The following is a 5,838-nucleotide window of genomic DNA, read 5'->3' on the forward strand; positions in this document are numbered from 1 at the left end:
AACATCGGCCCAGTGTATGGATATCCTGTATTTGATTCCTGGCCAAGGAATAGAGGAGAAGCACCCATCTCCTTCTCCACCCCTGTATCTCTCTCTTCTCTTCCCCTTCTGTAGCCATGGCTTGATTAGAGAGAGTTGGCCCTGGGCACTGAGGATGGCTTCATGGCCTCTGCCTCAGGCACTAAAAAATGGTTCTGGTTGCAACAGAGTAAAAGTCCCAGATGGGCAGAATATCACCCCCTAGAGAGCTTGCCCACTGGATCCCAGTCAGGGTGCATGCAGGAGTCTGTCTCTGCCTCCCCTCATTTCACTAAAAAAATAAATAGATGAAAAATAAACAATAGTAGCAGTTATGGGGGTTGTTTGGAGAGACAAGAATATAAACTACCTTAATCCATTCACAAAAAATAAATAAATAGATACATAAATAGAGGTAGGAACACATGGTTCTGGGGTTGGTAGCTGTCATAATGGCTTCTGGTGGGCAGAGCAGCAGAATGTCTGCAGCCCGTTGTGCAGTGTGGACATGCAGGTATTTCGGGAAGCTCAGGCTGTGATCTGTTTCTTCAGCCCTCCAAAGATTCTGTGAACTACTTACACCTTTTAATTAACCCCCTTCTGCTTAATCTAACAGGTTTGGTGGTCTGCCATGAAGAACTTTGAACAACACACTGTTTAAATTCTGCAAAAAAAAAAAAAGCTTACATGGCACAAAGGAAGGGAAGACAACTACAAGAGGTAAACTTTTATTGACAGTTGATTTTCTTCTGAGTACAGCCATTAATCCTGCTGTCAGCAGGAATAAAGATACTTCCTGAGGAAGGTGGAAAGCAGGTTCTTGTAATCTTGAGCAGGGGTAGCATGCAAATGAGAATAAGCCTTCAGGCCCTCTCACTTCCTGATTACCTTTGCTGAATGCCTGTTTCAATACTTCAATGAAGTAAGTTTTTTTATCTAACTTAGGGAAAATATAGCTCATTTTCTTTTCTTTTCTTTCTTTCTTTTTTTTTTTGAGACAATGAGAACATAGAAAATCCAAGATATTTTTATTTACTGATTTATTAAAAGGTATTTATGGGGGCCTGACTAGTAGGTAGCATAGTGGATGGAGCATTGGCCTGGGATGCTGAGGACCCAGGTTCAAAATCCTGAGGTTGCAGGCTCGAGTGCATACTCAATGATTTGAGTGTGGGCTCACTGGCTTGAGCGCGGGGTTGCCGTCTTGAGCATGGGATCATAGACATGATCTCATGGTTGCTGACTTGAGCCCAACAGTCACTGGCTTGAAACCCAAGGTCACTGGCTTGAGCCCAAGATTTCTGGCTTGTGCAAGGGGTCACTGGCTCGGCTGGAGTCCCCCAGTCAAGGCACATATGAGAAAGCAATCAATGAACAATTAAGGTGCCACAATGAAGAATTGATGCTTCTCATCTCTCTCCTTTCCTGTCTGTCTGTCCCTCTTTGTCTGTTTCTCTCTCTCCCTTGCTAAAAAACAAAACAAAACAAAACAAAAAGATATTCATGGGAGAAGAGGATAGATTTTTGTCAAGAGAGTGAGACATGAAGAAAAGTTACTTGACCTCCTGACGCAAACCCAGTTAGAATAATAAAAGCATATTTCCCACAGGTAGTGCTTTATACCCTCATGACTGACTTACACTTTGTCAAGTGTCCTTTCCTTGTCTTTTTACCCCAACAATCCTCAGACCTCTCTGCACTGCACCTGGCGGCTGTCTGTCTCTAGGACAGTCCTTGTCAGACTCAGGAACACAGGTCACCCTCAACTGGTTTGTTTCTCACAGCCAACAACCATGGCTTCCCTGCTGATATTTCCTTCACACTGTGGCTGGAGATAATGCCAGTTGTGTCGAGGCCTTGTCAGGCTGTTTGTTTCCCTCGCAATAGTCACTTTATCACTCCTTCAATATCAGTCTGAACTCATTACTGCTAATCTGAAAGCCACCTCCAAGTGACCGTGCAGCTGTCATCTCCTCCCCTCCATCCAGGACTCTCCCCACTGCTCTTCCTTTAAAGTCACTGGAGTGGGACAGTGGGCTCAGGAGCATGTTAGCTCTTCTTGATTTTCATCAGCCTCAAACGACTTTAAATCAATACAGACATATTAGATACAAATAGTATTCTTTTCACGCAAGTGCAGATTCAAGACAAATTCAAATTCCCTAGTTGTCCTTTCTCACCAGATGACTACCCCAGGACTTTTCTCAATCTAAACATTAGGCTTTTCTCCCCAAATGCCCTCCATTCAGTGACACTGTTGTTTGTTCAGTGCACATTCAACAGGTTGCTTTTGGTAAAAGACCACTGAGTTGTATACTTTGTGAGGTGCATGTGGATACACGCACACCAAATAATCTTGCTCTAAAGACCCTTGTGAGCACTTCTACAGGAGAAAGTCTTTTTATGTGGCCTATGGCCTGCCTATCTTAGCTCTGTGCTGTCATAAGTGTTTAAATATTGACTATTACATTTAAACAAGCCCCCTCTTCTTTGTCAACTCTCACTCATTCTGCCTTAGGTCGGTATAGACAAATGAAAAATGCTCAATTTGGAATCAGGTAGACTCAAGATCAAATTCTGGCTGTCCTACCAAAAAAATGTTTGATATTGAGGAAGTTATTTAACTCCTTTGTGTTTTGATGTTCTCAAATGTATAAGCAGAAGCTTTTAAAAACTTTCATAATTTAACCAATATTTTGATGTGAAAATTAAAACTTAAGTGAAATAACAAATGGATTACCTGCCATATAATTACTATTATATGCTCAAATAAACAACATATTATTTTTCTTTCTTAATAAGGAATCAGATTTACTCTCACAGCACTGGCGCAATAATAGATACCTGGGAGCATAGGATTAATCCAGATTAAAAACAAACAAAATGTACATCCTGCTCAGCACATCAGTAAGCATGAAAAGTCAGGTTAGCCAATTCTTCTATTTGCAGGTTTTATATTGGCTGACTCCAAATTAATTATGTTTATTTTAAATGTGGGTATGCAGGCTGCCTGGACTACAGAGAATGAATCACTTAAAGTCAATAAGTAGTGTAGTGGCATTTATTAGACTAAAATTTTCTGAGGACAAGCAGAATCTTTTACTTTCCTAGACACATTTAGACCTGTGTGGCCTATCCTTTAGAAAAATCACTCTTCCTTATACTAGTCAATTTCCACCTGCATTCTTTTGCTCCCTCAATGATTTCAATCCAGTCCCTACATCAACCAGGTTGTTTCTTTCTTCTTTATAATCATTGAAATACAGATAGTTAGTCTGTCATTCACCTCCTACTTCCTATCCTCTTCCTAAAAGTGGTGTGTGTCAAAAACCACTTCCTGCCTTAGTATTTGGGAGCCTTTTGTCAATATAGAAAAATGCCCACTGTCTGTTGTTGCTGTTGGGTGTAAATGAGGCTGATGTATTTCGGAAACTACCTGTCCAAAGCTACTATAGTTTGACTAATGGATCTGAACAGTGATGTCAATCTTATTCTCTTCTTTGTTTGAAGGTGCTTAGTGGCAAGACAGTGGTTCATTTTTCCTAGGTAACCCTTATAGTATAATGCAGTAGTCTAAAAGCAATTTAGTATTAATGCAACATACTTTGTCCAGCTTTGGGCAGTCTAAGATCAGAGATAAATAAGCTTTATAAATTCGGAGTATCAATATATAGGATTTTCCCCTTTATTTCTTTATATATAAAATGAGGTGACTAAATCACTTACTGACCCAGATATGAGTTACCTCTCTGGCTCTGCAAAGCACACATCAACATGTCCTCGAAGCTACCAGCACCCAAGGAGTCTCCTCTCTGGTCATCCTGTCACTCGCTGGATCCTGCAAGATTTCGTCAGGCCACCCCGGGATTCATTCCATGACCATGGTGGTGGCTTATTCTAGCTTATGAGTTTGATTTGTAAAAAAATTTGTTTGCTTAAATGTTGAGCCTGATATATATTTACATGCCTCAAATCTATATCAATGATCACAGCTCAGTTTCTTAGCCAAGAACAAAATACACACTTGTTCTCCTGAGCTGAAAATATCACTTTAACCCAATATTTTAAAATCAAATTGGTTATCAATGTATAACCAATGTTATTGTGCATTTAAGAAAAACATCAGTATTTCTGAGTACTTTTTGAAAAAGCAGAAGTAGCAATTCCAAGCGGACCTTCCTGCAAGGCTGTCCCTGGCCAGAGGTGAGGAGTGTTGTCCCATGTAAAGGCTATGTTCTCTATCTAGGTCCCAAGTCCTTATGATCCCATTGCTTCCCTGAAAAAGAGGGTGAGTTTCAGTTGCTGCTTATCATTACACTGGTAGTAAGTGGTGTTTCTCTAGGAGTCAAGCAATATGTCTTTGGGCAAATGTCTCTATTGGAGGTGGAAACTGGGAAAGAGGCAGAAGAAGCTGCCGCAATAAAATGGGCTGGAGTATTTCTTAGTGGCAGTTGCGAGTATCCCAGTAACTTGCCCCTTTGCATTAGTATGCATTCCCTACAGATAGTTCAGCCTGCCATCCCAGCTCTAATCTGGACCAAGGAACGCCAGAATTGCCCTCCTGCTCCAGCATTTCCGCCACATGGGAGGTCGCCAGTGCTGTTTGAGATAGCTTCCTGACGAAATCTTTTACATCCTGTTGCAGTCTCACAGACTGTTCCGCTTCAACTGCTCTTTCAAAACTTTAATGTAAATACTGAAATGAATATCTATACCATTAGGAAATCAGAGGCATATTACAGAGTAGCTACTTACTGTTAAAATCATCCACCATCTCACTACACCAGCAATGTCTGCGAGAATTGGTTTCTTTGATTGCAAACAATGCAAACAAACCTTAGGTGATTTAAGTAAAAGAAATCTGTTAGAAGGATATTGGAGGGCACCACCATCAGTGAAAGGACAAAAAAAAACCAGGGCCAGCAGGGTAGAGACAGGTACAGCTCAGGGAAGTTAGGTGGCAGGAGTAAGTGACAGTTTTATCAACATGCTGCTGATGACAGGTAACATCTCCAAATGGTACCTGTGTTTTATTTTTGCTATCCATTAACTCAAGACTCAAAGTTCAGATGTTGAAATGGCCTGGAGTAGATGACATTTGTCTCAAGGGAGGCCAGTGTACCTTGATTGACAGTTTCACCAAAACTGCAAACAGTGGAAGACATGTAATTTTGCAAAAAATAAAACAATTCCAACAGCCTATGACAGAAGGAAAAAAGGATAGTAGCCAAAAATACAGCAATAAGCTCACTGTAATCTAGCAGATGACTTCTAATGCCTTCTAATTCTTCAATGTTTTGATACAAAGACAAACGATGGTAGAATCTTGATAACATTATATGGAGTGAAATAAGTAAATCAGAAAAAAACAAGAACTGCAGGATTCCATACATTGGTGGGACATAAAAATGAGACTAAGAGACATGGACAAGAGTGTGGTGGTTACGGGGGGTGGGGGGAGGGAAGGAGAGAGAGGGGGAGGGGGTGGGGGAGGGGTACAAAGAAAACTAGATAGAAGGTGACGGAGGACAATCTGACTTTGGGTGATGGGTATGCAACATAATTGAATGACAAGATAACCTGGACATGTTTTCTTTGAATATATGTACTCTAATTTATTGATGTCACCCCATTAAAATAAAAATCTATTTATAAAAAAAAAAGACAAACGAGATGTCTTACTTTATGCCTTTGACACATTTTTTACCTAAATTTGTATTCACAATTTATATTATTTTTTGTAAAAATTCCCACAAATTAAATAAGTTTTAGGGCTCAATTACCTACATAGCTCACAAAAAAATTAAAACATTTCATTCA

Source organism: Saccopteryx bilineata, chromosome 4 (assembly GCF_036850765.1).
Source record: "Saccopteryx bilineata isolate mSacBil1 chromosome 4, mSacBil1_pri_phased_curated, whole genome shotgun sequence".
NCBI lineage: Eukaryota > Metazoa > Chordata > Mammalia > Chiroptera > Emballonuridae > Saccopteryx > Saccopteryx bilineata.